Source organism: Copadichromis virginalis, linkage group LG7 (assembly GCF_057382275.1).
Source record: "Copadichromis virginalis isolate Kocher_CV1m ecotype Utaka linkage group LG7, C_Virginalis_male_GT1.1, whole genome shotgun sequence".
In the NCBI taxonomy this organism is placed as follows: domain Eukaryota; kingdom Metazoa; phylum Chordata; class Actinopteri; order Cichliformes; family Cichlidae; genus Copadichromis; species Copadichromis virginalis.
The window spans coordinates 36,159,338-36,175,934 of record NC_140624.1 but is presented as its reverse complement, the minus strand read 5'-3'; the positions used below and the strand labels follow the sequence as shown (position 1 = coordinate 36,175,934).

The 16,597-nt window shown below is 39.0% G+C and overlaps 1 long non-coding RNA gene across 1 annotated transcript; it reads left to right on the top strand.

Annotated features, from left to right (window-relative positions):
* Positions 1 to 1,919: 1,919 nt before the first annotated feature.
* LOC146705528 (uncharacterized) lies at positions 1,920 to 5,268 on the top strand. The gene is made up of 2 exons (XR_014921377.1): positions 1,920 to 2,521; positions 3,177 to 5,268. It is a non-coding gene; the product is annotated as an uncharacterized LOC146705528 (long non-coding RNA).
* The last annotated feature ends 11,329 nt before the right edge of the window (positions 5,269 to 16,597 follow it).

The window sequence follows — 16,597 nt, the reverse complement described above, 5'->3', positions numbered from 1 at the left end:
ACATATGCATATATATATATATACATATGCATATATATATATATATATATATATATATATATGCATATATATATATATACATAGAGAGAGAGAAGGGAATTCTCTTGGTGAAATTCTGTTGTTAATGTCAAGGGTCAGAGGAAAATAACCATACTGCTTCAAGCTAATAGGAAGGCAACCAAGGTATGCAGTAAAGCATCTCTGAACACACAACACATCAAACCTTAGGGCAGATGGGCTACGGCGGCAGGAGATCACACCAGGTGGCACATCTGACAGCTAAAGACAGGAGACAGAGGCTACAGTTTACATGGGCTTACCAAAATTGAACAACAAAAGATTGGAAAAATGTTGCCTGAGTGATGAGTCTTGCTGTTTATTTGTTTATTTATAAGGAACCCCATTAGCTTCCACAACAGTGGTTGCTGGTCTTCCTGGGGCCCAAACCGTCAAATACTACCGAATAAAATGTTACACAATGAGTTGGATGCAAAATATCCACATAATTTGGCTCTTACATCCACAATAAGGTTTTACAATTCTGAAAATATAAGCATGTAAATATTAAAAAATATAAAAAACACTCAAACAAAATACACAATTTCCATTACAAGTGACATTACCCTCTTACAATATTTACAAATAAATTAAAAACTGCCTAAATAGGCTTTTAGGTGATTTTTAAAATTATGAATAGAAGCCAATTCTCTAATTGCACAAGGCAACTTATTCCAGTAAGTTTTTCAAAAAGTTACTTTTAACTCGAGGAGTTACTAAATTGTGGTTAGTTGAGAATCGTGTAGCATGATTATGTATTTCATCTGGATACTGCAACTGAGCATAAAAAAGTGCGGTGTGTTTACCAGTATTGCTTTCTTTAAAAATACAAGTAAGCCATAGTATAATTTAGCTTGTACAGAAAGCCAAGAAAGTTTATCGTGCATTTATCAATATTTGTATAATATGAACACCTTCAGCTGTCTGCTGAAATACTGGAATGGTAGGGTGAGAATTTGGTGTAAACATGTGAAAGCATGGATCCAACCTGCCTTGTATTAATGGTTCAGCATGATGTGGGAGATATATTCTTCCACACTTTGAGCAGTTTAGTATCAACTGAGCATTGTTTAAAAACCTGAGTATTCTTGTTGACCATGTCCATGCCTTAATGACCACAGTGTACTTGATGACTGCATTCACAGGACAACACACCACGTCACAAAATTAAAAATATCTCTTTTTTTTTGAAGATGACAATGAGTTTACTGTATTCAAATGGTATCCAGAGACATCAGATCTCAATCTAATAAAGCAGTTGGAGAATGGGAGGTTTTGCATTATGTGCAGCCCAAAAATCTGCAACAACCGTTGATGCCATAATGTCAATATGGGCCCAAATCTCTCAGAAATGTTTTCATAACCTTGTTGAAACTATGCCATAAAGAACAAAGGCAAAAGGGAGTTCAACATGATACTCCCAAAGTGTACCTAATAAAGTGGCCAGGGAGTGTATAGCCCTTTTATGTGGGAGATTATGAAACTGTTTATGTGGTGTTTGAAATAAAAACCTATTTGCTGAAAATTATTGCAGAAATTACTCTGAGGTCAAGTTGCCAATTTTTATAATTTTTTTTAATCCTTTGTGTACACTGTAATTACCTGGTGGGTTCTTATAATGTGCTCACCACATAAAAACTTCTCACGGGGTAAATATTTTTTGTGCACAAGATACAGAATGTGGCACTTCAGAGACTCGTCATTCATTTAATTTCAAAGTAACAAATATTTTATGGTTTCTATATTCAGATTGCTTACTGTTGAAGTGAAAGCAAGCAAATTACACATACTTGTGTGGCTTAAATATTTATATAAGGTGAATAATATACTACTAACATATAAAAATAAAAAAAGACTTAATTGCTGCATGACCCGTGTGTCAAAGGATAAATAACAGCCTAAGCAATAATGTGTTCTTGGGTGCAGATGCTTCGTTCAGATGGGATGACGACAGCATGCCCTTAGCAACGGTCGCGTCTCTACGGCAACATCCTCCGAGGTCCCCTCTTTGCAGTTGTCACCGCGGCTTTCAGATGTTGCCCGTGAGACGCACAGAAACCACCGCTTCACTCGGATGTTCGGGGTGGTTCTGGAGGATGTTGTGCTATCATGGATGTAATCCGAGGGACCACTGCGGTAGCCGTTCGTGTCTTGCGATTTGAGTGCCTAAAGTGGGCACAGGGCAACTTGGGCACCAGCCCCCTTCTGGATCTTAGTCATCCATCTCTCAGTTGCCATCCTGCACAAGATCATACACCCGCAGCCTCGTGCGGTCCCCGCTTCTCGTTTACCCCGGCTTCATTCGCGCCAGCCGCGTGTCATACGGCGGCTGAATGGATCCCGCCGTGCTCATCTTCCTGCTGTACGTGATGATCGCGCACGACCTGGTCTGCGGCTGGATGCAGTACCGGAGACAGAGCGCCAAGCCTCGCAAACGAGCTGACCGACCTCTGCTGAGTTCCAGGTATGTGTGAGTGTGTTTAAGTGTATGAATGGCGGTAATCAATCAGTAGTGTTAACCACCTGCAGCCTCTGATAGTTTTTAGTAAATGGCTGTTGAGGGGCGGGGGGAGATCAGAGAAAAGAAAGGTTTTGCAGAACTTGTAAATGACTTACCAAACTAAAGCTATAATGTGTTAAATGTTCACACACACAGCAGCTGGTGAAACATTCACAACCACCAGTCTTGGTTGACTGTAATCTGTCGACCATATCTGTAACGAATGATGAAAAGTCATTTTGGGTCAGAAAGAACATTTCTGTCACCATTTCGAACCTGCAATAGATAGACAATCAATCACAATAAAAAAAAACACATACAAGATCATTAAAAACCCCTTTGTTTTTAATGATATTTTTAAATCTGTTACTTAAATCAATCACATGCTTGCACATGTGGGTCATATGATTATTGGGGTTTTCTTTGTTTCTTTTTAATATTAGAGCATTTATCTTTTAAAATTAAGTGCCTTCAAGCAACTGTTGTTGTATATATAAAATTTAACTGAACAGAATTGAAGTGTTGTGCGGCATGTTGTAGATGCCCCACAACACCCGTTTTTCTTGGATTGTCTAAGTTTAATGAGGTTTCCATTCAAACTCTCTGTATTTCCTTTCAGTGCTCGTGTTTGTCAGGGAGCCTGGAGGGCAAGCATCCAATCGGTCAGGACAAATAGAGGAATGAGGGACCTGAGGAAGTGCGGCCGCATTGTGAGAAAGGCCTAAGAAAAGAGACAAGTTTGACATATAAGGACACTTATTGAAGAGTAGGGACTTCTGAGCGTGACCTGGCCCGCAAGCCTGATCTGGGGCTTCTCGCTTTTAATTTTACTGGGCATTTCAACCATGTCTTACCATTTGGAAGAGCAGCTGGCAGCGTCTTTCTGATGCAAGTCAAGAAGCAAAAGTCCCAACTGCTAAGAGATTTAAAGGTCAAACTTAAGGTATTGCCAGTATTAGTTTCCTCTATCATTCATTTGTACTTGAGCTATGCCTTTCAAGGTGCTTTGAATACCATTTTTGTTTGTTTGTTTGTTTTGGTTATAATATTTGTATTTTTATGTGTGTAAGATTAACTGTTTAAATGTGTATTTTTCCTAGTTTCCTGAAGCATGAATTGTCTCCTACAGTACTGTCAAATACCAAATCAAGGCTAAGAAGCTATGATCTTTATACTAAAAGCTGCACAAAAGTAAACTTACCTTAGACAAAGTGATTTAGTGTAAAAGTGTAAATGTAACCTTGCAAAGAATCATTTAGTAATTAGATATAACTCAGAAAAGAAATGGATGTAACTGGTTGCATCATTTTCACAGATCCACGTGTTCTATGTTCTGTTACACATTAATTCGTCTATAGCCCCAAACTCTAACCCATATCATAAAAAGTGAATACAGCACCCATGTGCTGTAGCACCTAAGAAACAGGGAAAATATTGTCATTTTGTATTATAGGCTATTCCTTTAAATCTGGGGAACAACTTATTACCCTGGAAAGTCTCCATGTAAACAACAACTTTATTGGTTGTTGGAGGCAGTAAATCTAGTTCTTGCATATCCTGTGCAATAAGTGTTTCCAGTGAAGTCAAGGTACTTTCATTTTAATTCAAACAAGACAAACCATTTCAGGTTTGTGTGCACTGTGTGTCAAATAAAATGAAATGTGTGTTACCTAAGAGGCATTCAAAGCTGCTGCTTGTTAAAGAGTATAAATGCACTATAGATGGCAAAGTGTTGAATAAACTGAGTGTTGATTTAAAGTCAAGATTTGACTTTCAAACTATAATGTCAGTTTGACTGTGGAGACAGGATAGATTTTATTTTATTCAAATCCTAAATGAGATATTTCAGCCTGAAAGCATTGGCTCCATTATTTCCTTTTGTTAATTTAATTATTAGGCAGCTATTTAGCATTAAGTTAGTGTCCTTTGTTGAAATTGATGTCATTATTTTGCGGCTACACCTTATTTATTAAGGACTTACTCATAATGTCACATTAAAAGCTAACTCCACACCTTTCTGAAAGTGGGCACATTTGAGCCTACTGTTACTGTTGCTACTTATGGATAATTTACAGATGTTTGGTGATTGAGATATGGCCAAAATTCATGAGATGGGATTGGTAAGTGTTAGGTGTCACTGAAATACCACGAGACACATGACATCTGGCTAATATACTGTAGACCTGTGGCTGAGCCATAGAAAGACACTTTTTAAAAACAGGGTGTAGCGTTTTTGTCTTTTGCACATCATCTCTGGTTCCTGAAAGGTTGGTACTCCAATTGTAAAGCTGCAGTTTTCCTACAACAAAGAACAAAACCATGCAAACGAATGCTGCACATCAAGTTTGTTCTTTGAGTCTGAGCCCAAAAGTTCTTTTGTGTAGTTTAATAGTATCAGCTCAACCTGTCTGTAAGTAGAGTGTTGTCATTAAAGGAAACGACTGGCTGTACAGGTGGCTTCATCTTCATTTTCACGGCCTGACGAGTTTACCTGGTTTGTTTGGGTTCATGTTGGCTGCAGTTTGCTTCATGTTCAGCCTTAAAAATGTTTTTGGTTGTCTATGTTTAATGGGGCTCAACAAATACTGGACAAAAACAAGATAACATCATAATGTTTATGCTCGGAGCTTCATTATGTTCAATTTTAATTCTCAATTATATATTTGAATATTGAAACTCGACAATAAATAAAGATTTTTTTAAATATCAAACTTCATTCCTAATCTAATTTTTACTCCTAATCTAAAAACTCAAGAATGATGTTATTGTATTCTTTAAGGTAAAGTAAATGCTGGAATAATAATAGTTAGTTACACTAACGAATAGTTAATTAAAGTAATAGCCTGCGAATAACGAAATCATAATAATAGAAATAAATAAATATACGTATTTTTAGGCATTATGGTATACTTTTGTATATAAGTCATCAGGGAATCCTGAGGGAATTTCTTCAGATTTTAGGTTTAACTGGCCAAAGGTCAACAGCACAGCAGACTGTTACCCAAATTATTAAATCATTATTTAGTATTGTTTTGTATCTAAAAAGGTCAAACATCAAACATGTTAGGAACAAAAAGGAGAGATGAATATAAGTAGGAAGGTCCTAAGCAGTGGCGTGTCTAGCGGGGTGGCCACCCCCCAACCAGACTGGCCACCCCAGGTGCCACCTGGGGTGGCACCTGGGGTGGCTAAAACAATAAAAAAGATTTGTGTGTGGATCAAAAAAAACCCTGCAAGTTACAAATACGAATTTTGACCCTATTTTTCTTCCTTTAAGCTGATTGGTCAATGTCATGTCAATCACAAATTAAACAATCCAATCAGAGAACAGATGGGTTTGGCTGTCGGAGGGGCGCTTTTTTGAACTGCAGGTCCTTGAAGGGTAATCTCTATATAAATATCCGATAGCAGGTAGGTCCCCTAACTTTCAGCAGCTGTTGAAAGGAAAAAGTTGTGGTATATCAGTGGTTAGAAATAACATTATTACTTTAGGATTAGTTTAACACAACGTCAGGGCTGACCCGGGACCATTGCTGTGAGTCACAGCGCGCAGCATAAAAGTCCCTTCACATCGGACACAGGATGTGCTGCTAATGCTAACTGCTAACTAAAACCAAAGGATCCAGAATTTGTTGCTGGCTGCTGGGCTCTGTGGGTTTTTGCAGCAGCTCTACCTGTACTAGATGCACCTGCTCCTTGTCTTTTCTATCTCTGACTTTATGTCCTCTACAAGAGTTTGGGTTTTTTTGCTGGTTCTTCAAATGTTCAATAAAAACATGTATGCTAATTCATAACGAAGAAAGCTTTGTAATGAAGACTGTCATTTCCAAAACACTGCCCGCCCCCACCCCGCGGTCCGCAGCGCTGTTGAAAAGGCTGTGGAAGTCCCTGTATTAAACACGTAGTCCTGTGACACAAAAATCACCAAACTCGGACGACCACAGACTGTTTTCCTTCGTGGTGATGAAGGAAAACGCTGGGTTGGCATGTAAAAGGGCATTTATTCCCTTCAAAGACCTGCAGTTCAAAAAAAGCGCCCCTCCGACAGCCAAACCCATCTGTTCTCTGATTGGATTGTTACATTTGTGATTGACATGACATTCACCAATCAGATGAAAGGAAGAAAAATAGGGTCAAAATTCGTACTTGTAACTTGCAGGGGTTTTTTTGCTAAGTCCACACACAAATCTTTTTTACGCATACGAATCTTTTTTACGCACGCAGAAATCTTTTTTACACACACACAAATCTTTTTTACGCACGCGCAAATCTTTTTTACACACACAAATTTTTTTTACACACACACAAATCTTTTTTACGCACGCACAAATCTTTTTTACACACACAAATTTTTTTTACACACACACAAATCTTTTTTACGCACGCACAAATCTTTTTTACACACACAAATCTTTTTTACGCACGCACAAATCTTTTTTACACACACAAATCTTTTTTACACACACACAAATCTTTTTTACGCACGCACAAATCTTTTTTACACACACAAATCTTTTTTACGCACACACAAATCTTTTTTACGCACGCACAAATCTTTTTTTACACACACACAAATCTTTTTTACGCACGCACAAATCTTTTTTACATACACAAATCTTTTTTACGCACGCACAAATCTTTTTTACACACACACAAATCTTTTTTTACACACGCACAAATCTTTTTTACGCACGCACAAATCTTTTTTACACACACAAATCTTTTTTACGCACGCACAAATCTTTTTTACACACACAAATCTTTTTTACACACACAAATCTTTTTTACGCACGCACAAATCTTTTTTTCCACACACACAAATCTTTTTTACGCACGCACAAATCTTTTTTACACACACAAATCTTTTTTACACACACAAATCTTTTTTACGCACGCACAAATCTTTTTTACACACACAAATTTTTTTTACACACACACAAATCTTTTTTACACACACAAATTTTTTTTACACATACAAATCTTTTTTACAAGTACAAAACCGATTTACAAGTACAAAATATTTATGACCACATTTTGAGCCCATAGGGAGGCAGGAGGAGGAGAGACCCGAGGCAGCCGCCGGTCCGAGTGTCAGGTGAACTGAACTTCAGGTAAGAAGTTATGACCTGCAGTCTATCTGGGTCAGATATAAACCAAGTTTAGGTAGAGTTTATTTTCGTTGTACTGACTTTTTACAGCCAGTTACAATAACTCGTACTGCGTACTAGCTAGCATGACGAAGTTTCTATACAGCTGTTCGGTTGCTATGATGTTACTGATAGTGAACTTTATTTTATTCATAAGGTTAGTTAGTAGAGTTGCCAACGGCTCCTTAAAAATGGAATGGTCCCTCATTCAGAGAAAATATTAAGCTGAGAAGAGACGCAGTTTGACCCGGACTTTAGCTAGAATGGAAAAAGACACAAAGCTGGAGTTATTCTGTCTTTACGCTGCACAGCTGCCTCTTCTCTCACCCCCCCCCCCCTCCCTCTTCTGTTTCTACTTCAATCATGAAACTGATCAATGATCAGCTGATCGGCTTTTCTCTCTTGTTTATTTATCGCCCACTTTGCGCCAGAAACAGGAAACCAGCGGATGTCGCGCTAAACAACAGCAGCACATTTAAGCTTGATCAGCTGTTGTTAGAATTTATTTAATATTAATTTCTAGTATCAGCTGATGTTTGCTGGAGCCACAGCTGTAAAAGCTGCTGGTCATGATATCGGTTTGGATATGTGGTGAGAGGGAAACATGAGGATGAATCCAGGAGATGTCCTGGAGATGGAGAAACAAGTTTACCTTTTAGGTGACATGGATAAGTTGAAGGGAAGTTATGAACTGTTGCTGAGAGACAAATAACACCAATATCATTTTAAAGAAGCTCCTCCCCTTTGTGAGTGTGGACGCTTCATCTCTTTGCTCTTGAATGCTTTGCTTCTTATATTGATTTTTATTGATTTTTATGCTGATTTTTTCCCTTTTTTCCGTGTGAGCTTACCTGCGATAACTTCTGGACACTTGTAGATCATTAGGACTAGAGTGTTCTTAACAGAAACAGCAACATTTTATGGTTACCTTGTCCTCAGCGCTCCGTGTGTCTGTGGCCTAGACACAGCTGAAGCCTGATTACAGCGTCTGGGCACCGAGCAGCCTCAATAGCCTGGAAAGGTGCTAACCGCTAGGCTAACTAGCAACAAGATGCCTTCCCTCTCCACAGATGACTACCACAGCCTCCTGCAGAAGATTGCAGTACTGGAGACAAAAATTCATCGCTTAGAAGTAAACGTGGAGGTAAATGGACTGTGTGGAAATGAAACAACCTTGCCTTTGATTCAAAACAATGGCGATGAGCAAGCTAGTACACAGCTAAGGAGCACAGATAACATGACCAAGAAAGTAGACTCTGTGCATTATTATAAATCCTCAAGTGATAATCCCCCCTTAGACTGTCTTGGTGCAAAACCAAGACATAAATCATGTCTCCTGGAAGGGGGAGGACGTATCACAGGCAGGGCACAGCGAGCTGAAATCTCTGAAACCGACTGGCCTTCACTTCCTACGAGACAGAGAAGCTCTTCTACCCCTATATACGGGAGGAAACAGGACTGGACAACCGTGAATAGGAAGGTTAACAACAAACCTCCAAAACAACTGAATGTGAAACTGCAGAACAGATTTGCTCCACTATCAAAGGACCCTGGATCTATATCGGACAACCATCCATCTAAAAGCAGCGAAATAAGGTCTGAAAATCTGTTGAAAAGTGAAAGGCCACAGGGAAAGCTAAAGGCTAGGCCTGAAACTCTGATTGTGGGTGACTCTGCCGTAAAGGATGTACAAAGGATGTGCGGTAAGAACACTAAAGTCCTCTGCTTTCCTAACGATATGGTCAACAACCTGAAGGAGAGAATTCTTCAAATTGCAGATGAATATCCAACTGTGACAAACATTGTTCTGCATACAGGGTCAAACGATGTGTCCAAACAACAGTCGGAGGTTCTGAAACGGGACTTTACTGGATTATTAAATACTGTAAACTCTCTGAATGCAGCTGTATTCATCAGTGGACCTGTACCGCCGGTCAGAGGAGGAGACGAGAGATTCAGCAGGTTGTTTACACTGAATAAATGGCTTATATCAGCATGTGCTGACCACTCAGTGCACTTTATCGACAACTTTAATATTTTTTGGGAACGCAGGCATCTGTTCAAAGCAAATGGATTTAATTTTAACAAGTCAGGGGTGAAACTGTTCACCTCCAACTTGTTTTATTCCATACGTCATCCATCCGTGCTTGGTGCCAAGGCTGAGATAAACGAGGAGTTATCTCATAAAGAGGAACAAACAGTACTCCAAGAACAGACAAAGCCCAGCAGAAACCTTGAGGAGGAGCTCCATTTGCCCCCACCCGGGAAGAGCCTCAGAAAGGAGAGACATCCATGGCATCTGAGGAAGAGCCTCAGAAAGGAGAGACATCTAAGGCAAGAAGAGGGGTCCCTATTTGCCTCCAACTCTCTCAACAACACCAACGACCAGGACAAGGGACCACGACCTTCCCCAGTCCCCCAAACCCCTGACAGGCCATCACCCTCCTCCCCCTCCCTTTCTCCCTCCTCCCCACACCTGAAATTCACTGAGGAGATGATGGAGCGGGTCAATGCTGGGCTCAGATCTACCCCCCGTCCCAATCCCTTTTTGTCCCCCATAAACCCCCCACCAGAGTGGCCAAAGGTTCGCCATCGAGCCCCACCCTCAACAGAGCAATCGAAGTCACATTGCCCAGCCTCGCCCCCCTTAGTTCCTCTTCATGCCCTGTCTCCGCAGTCTGATGCGTGATGTGTGAAGGGTCCGGGCTGTGAGGATTATGGCAGTGATGACTTTTCCCAGGAGAAGCTGGGACCCTGTTTACTAGAAGGTTTTAAAATTTCTGTACTTTTAGGTGACAGGAGACATGTGGCCTGGTCAAAACACAGAGAGCTGCACTCTAAAAGATCTTTAAATATAGTAAACATACCTTGTGTGCCACAGACTGCTCCCAAACACGAGGGGACAAGTAATGCCTCTAAAACACTTAAGTTGGCTTTATTAAACATTAGATCTCTAGCTGGGAAAACATTTTTAATTAATGATTTAATCACTGAGCACAGCCTTGATTTTATGTTTTTAACTGAAACTTGGTTGGACCAAAGTAACAGTGGAGCTGTTCTCATCGAGACGACCCCTCCTAACTACAGTTTTATCAGTGAGGTCAGGGCGAGCAGGAGAGGAGGAGGGGTTGCTGTCTTATTTAATGAATCATTTCAATGTAAGCAGCTATCTCCTGGAAGTTTTCAGTCTTTTGAATATGTGGCTTTACAGCTGAAGGCCCCATCCAAAGTTGTGTTTCTTAATGTTTACAGGCCTCCCAAATACTGCACAGACTTTTTTAATGACCTCAGTGAACTGCTGTCTGTGATCTGTGTTGATTTTGACTGTGTAATTATTGCTGGGGATTTTAACATTCATGTGGACAACCCTCAGGACAAAGGGACTAAAGACCTGAGTAACACTCTGGGCAACTTTGGGCTGACTCAGCATGTAACAGAGGCCACACATAATAGAGGACACACTCTTGACCTACTGATCTCCAAAGGCCTGAGCATTTCAAAGGTTACTGTGTCTGATGTGGGCCTGTCTGATCATTACTGTGTTTTCTTTGAAAGTAAAATCTCAGCCCACACAAATATATCAACAACAGTGATCACAAAACGGTGTATAACTGAACACAGTAGTGCAATTTTTAACCAGGTCTTCCCATTAACACCTGACCTGTCCAGAGGGTCAGTCAATGAGCTCGTCAATAGCTTCAATGCTAACATGTTAAATGTAATGGACACTATTGCTCCCATTAAGGTGAAGGTTATCTCTGGAAGGAAAAAGTCTCCATGGAGAAACTCCACACTGGTGAAAAAAGAAAAAAGAGAGTGTACACAGCAAATTCAAAAGTGTTAAATGTTTTGGTGTTAATAGTCTTCTTGCAAAAGTAGAGTTAATTTTACTCTAAGCAGAGTCACCTTCTTTTAATGTAACTCTGAGGTGTAAAATGATAGTAGTTAAAATCGAGTGTTAAAAATGAGTGTTTCTCTGTCAAATCTGGAGGTGTTACAATGGAAACATTAACTCTTGACCTCTTAACTCTGAACTCCTAGAGGGGCTATGACACCAACAGAGTAAATTCACAGACTCCGCCCCCAGCACGGCTCCAATCGAAGCTGAAGTGAAGCCGTTTCAGAACATTTTGCTCTACATATTTGAGTTGTTTGCCATGCTTGGTAAGTCATTTTTTCAAAGATTGTTTCAATTATTATTATGAGCTTTTACTTCTGTGGCTCTTTGGAGTTGAGACAAAGCTGTGTGAAAGGCATTAGCCATGTTGCTCGCTGATAGCATAATATTCTGTTTTAGCTAGCTGAAAGGTATTGTTTGCGGGCAAATACCACAGCCTTGAAAAAAAGCTTGCATGTGAATTTTCAGTCAAACTTTTGGTCAAATACACCTAAAACAATGTCTAGATTGTGAAATGTTGGTATAATGGTGCTACTTGAAGCCTGAAAACGATCGCCCATAAAAAAAAAACGAGCAAACAGCAGTAGCAGACGTCCTGACTGGATTCTACGTTAGCATTTAGATCCCTCCAGAGTTTTGTGCACACGGTTTAGGTAAAAATTAAAAAGGTTGAGGTTTTTACATTTAGTTCAGTATTACCGGTTGCCTGTGTCCTTGTCTTTTGGGAAAATACTTTACACAAGTAATGGCTCAAAGAGGATTCCTTTTTTTTTTTTTTTTTTTTTACTGTGCTGCAATTGTTTACTGGATTTTTTGTGCCATTAATTAGTGTCAACTAATTTTTATTCAATCTCTGCACAGGATATGCTTGTGAAGATGGAATATGGGGGAGAGCAGAAGTGCGTTGAAGTTCCACAAAGGGATGAATGAAGGACATGCATATTGTATCGAAGAAATAAGTGATGAGAATGCTGTTATTTGCATTTACCATGTCAGACCTTTTGATAAACAACATTCTAATGAAAGTGAGAACATGTATACTGTTACATCTTTCAGAAAATGTTTTGAAATTGTGGTGCACAGTTCAGAATAAATGTTTTTCAAAAACCATTGCATCTTTTTAGTAAATGTTTATTTCCAAAAGAAATTTCTAGAAGTTCAGAACAGTAAAATTCCTGCTTTTTAGAATGAATTAGAAGATAACTCTTACGTAGTTAAACTAAAATACTCTTTGAGAGTTAATATATAAACTCTTAACACCAAGTGTTAAATTATCAACTCCAGACAGATTTGGTGTTTAACACTAAATCAGAGTTAACGTACCAACTCTCCAAAAAGAGTTAAATTAACACTCTCTGGTGTGGACCCATATAGACACTTTAATAGTGTTGAAATCAAATCCGACAGTGTTAATTTGGACATGCTGGATTTGCTGTGTAGGAAAGCTGAGCGCAGATGGAGAAAAACAAACCTCCAGGTTCATTATGACATTTATAAAGAGAAACTTCACAATTATAATTTACAACTGAGGAATGCAAGGAGGTCCTACTTCTCTGACATCATCACTAAAAACAGCCATAATGCTCGGGTCTTATTTTCTACAGTTGACAGGCTAACAAACCCCCCTGTGTCAGTGGCAGCTGAACTTCATTCGACCATGGCCTGCAATGACTTTGCCAAATTCTTCACTGAAAAAATCCAAAAAATTAGACAAGCAATTGGTACATCAACAGCAGATCCAGGATATGTACTGTGTCCACCAAAAAACTGTTTAAACACCATGAAACAGTTTCAACCTATTAACAGCAAAGACCTGGAGGACATCTTAGGTAAACTGAACTCCTCCTCCTGCTGTTTAGATGTCCTGCCAACAAGTTTTTTCAAAAAGGTCTCAAAGACTTTAGAGTCAGACCTGTTACAGATCGTCAACTTTTCTTTATTATCAGGTGTGTTTCCAGAATCACTAAAAACTGCTGTAATCAAACCTATACTGAAAAAGGACAATCTTGACAAGACACAAATGAACAACTACAGGCCGATCTCAAATCTCCCGTTTTTAAGTAAGATCATTGAAAAAGCAGTTTCTCAACAGCTCAGTTACTTCTTAAAACAGAATAATTGCTACGATGCCTTCCAGTCAGGTTTTAGACAGAACCACAGCACTGAAACCGCTCTGACCAAAGTGTTTAATGACATATGTCTGAATACAGACAGTGGAAAAATGTCAGTCCTAGTTTTACTGGATCTCAGTGCAGCATTTGATACAGTTGACCACAACATATTACTCAAACGACTGGAGAACTGGACAGGTCTTTCAGGAACTGTACTAAACTGGTTCAAAACATACGTAGAAAACAGGAAATACTTTGTATCAATAGGTAACTTCACATCTGAGCAGACAAGTATCACATGTGGAGTTCCCCAAGGTTCCATCTTGGGACCCCTTCTGTTTAACATCTACATGCTCCCACTGGCACAGATTATAAACAACAACAAAATAAACTATCACAGCTATGCAGATGACACACAAATATATATCACAATGTCACCAGGAGACCGAGGCCCTGTACAGGCTCTTGGTAAATGCATTGAGGAAATCAATGACTGGTTGTGCCACAATTTTCTCCAGCTAAACAAAAACAAAACTGAGGTAATAGTCTTTGGCGCCAAAGAAAAACGATTACAGGTCACCAGAGAACTTCAATCTATACATCTAAAAACCACAAACCAGGCGAGAAATTTGGGTGTAGTGATGGATGCAGACCTAAACTTAGAAAAACACATTAAGACAATAACAAAGTCAGCTTACTATCACCTCAAGAATATATCAAGGATAAAAGATCTGATGTCTCAACAGGACCTGGAAAAACTAGTCCATGCATTCATCTTTAGTAGGCTTGATTACTGTAACAGCATCTTTACAGGTCTACCTAAAAAATCAGTCAGACAACTACAGCTCATTCAGAACTCTGCTGCTCGAGTCCTCACTAAGACCAAAAAAGTGGACCACATCAGTCCAGCTCTGAGGTTCTTACACTGGCTGCCTGTCCGTCAGAGGATAGACTTTAAAGTTCTGATGCTGGCCTATAAAGCTCTGAATGGTTTAGGACCAAAATACATCAATGACCTCCTGACCCAGTATGAACCATCCAGATCCCTCAGGTCATCTGGATCCGGTCTTTTATCAGTTCCCAGAGTCAGAACCAGACACGGAGAAGCTGCATTCAGCTTTTATGCTCCTTATATCTGGAACAAACTCCCAGAAAGCCTCAGATCAGCTGAAACACTCAGTTTATTTAAATCCAGGTTGAAGACTCACCTGTTCTCAGCTGCATTTGAATAAAGCACCAAATCCACACTTTAAGCTTAAATTTCAAAACTTACATTTAACTACTGATTTTATCTACTGTTCTAATTTTATCTGTTTTGATTTTATATACTGTTTTGTTTGTTTGTTTGTTTGTTTGTTTGTTAATTAGTTAGTTAGTTTATTTGCTTGTTTTAATCAATTTTAAATCATGCTTTTTATTTGTTCTTGTTTCTAATGTCTCTGTAAAGCCCTTTGAATCACCTTGTTGTTGAATTGTGCTATACAAATAAACTTGCCTTGCCTTGCCTTGCCTTAAGTAGCTGACAGCTGATAGCTGTGCAGGGGCGGATCTAGCAAAGTTTTGCCAGGGGGCCAGGTAGGGCATTAACAGGGAGAGGGGGGCACAAAGAAATACTTTTCTTTCTTATTCTCATTTAAAATATCTAGCTTTTATTAAATACTTATCTGAATCTTGCGAACAAAGTTTTTATCTGACGTAAAATGTATAGAAATCATACATATACCAACAAGACAGTGTACATCACTGTCACAACAGCATTTGTTTTCATTCAAAGGCTTTATGGCTTTAATACCTGGTGGGCCGGTCTGTAGTGAAAATGCCTGATTTTCTGTCCCAGTCCAGCCCTGCAGGTTAATACTGGCAGTGTCATCATGCCAGCTGACTGTATTTCATCATCAGCCAGTGTTGTTCTTTATACATCAATATTACCAAAGTTTACCATAAGGCAGCATAGAAAGTATTTACTTGCTTTCAGGTTTCATTCAAATGTTAGTCTTTTCATTTGTTTCCCCACTTTTTTCCTGTTTCAAAATCAAACACCAGTTTGTGAGAAGATTATCTTCTTTTTTTAATAGGCATTGGTTTTGCATTGGCATTGGCTAATTTGCTAATTGTATGATAAAAATGTTTGTATTTTAATATACAAAAATGTTTTTGCCCAAAACATATGTGCACTACATGTCAGTAAAATACTATGCAAATATTGATGTCCTTGACTGCTGAATAAACACTGACTGATTGTATCTCTTGTTCTTTATCATCACAGTATCTAAAAACTTTGCACCGTAGTGGTTAAAATCTCATTCTAATAAGAGTTAAAAGCGCATTCGGTTATTAGGTTTATAGGGTTATTGAATTATGGTTAACGGTTGGTAGAATTGTTTTTAACATTATCTGCCAATTACATCTGCCACCCTTCTCCAAATCTGTGCCCCTACGTGGCCCCCCCAACAAAAATTTTCTAGACACGCCACTGGTCCTAAGTTTAATATTTTCTATGTACACATTAGGCCGCTTCCCTTATCGTTGTCACAATAACTGCATGTCAATGAGAATTGTGATTTTTGTGAAATATCAATATTGCTGTACATTTATTGTTTCAGACTAAGTTATAGATTAATTGTACAATTTTCAATATCTCCATAATAATATTGTAAACATTAATTTTTTTGATAATTGTGAAGTGACAACCTGAAAGCTGATAGTTTTCCTGCAAGTCTGATTGGTGACTGATCAAGGGCGTAGATTTGGTTTTGGCATTGGTGGGGACGGATGATTCAACCACCGAACCCTGCCCGGTTTCTTTTTTTTTTCCTTTTTGTTTTTGCTTCTTAATAAAAAGAGGAGAAATATACTTGCCTACATATCCTATTCTACGTGCTTA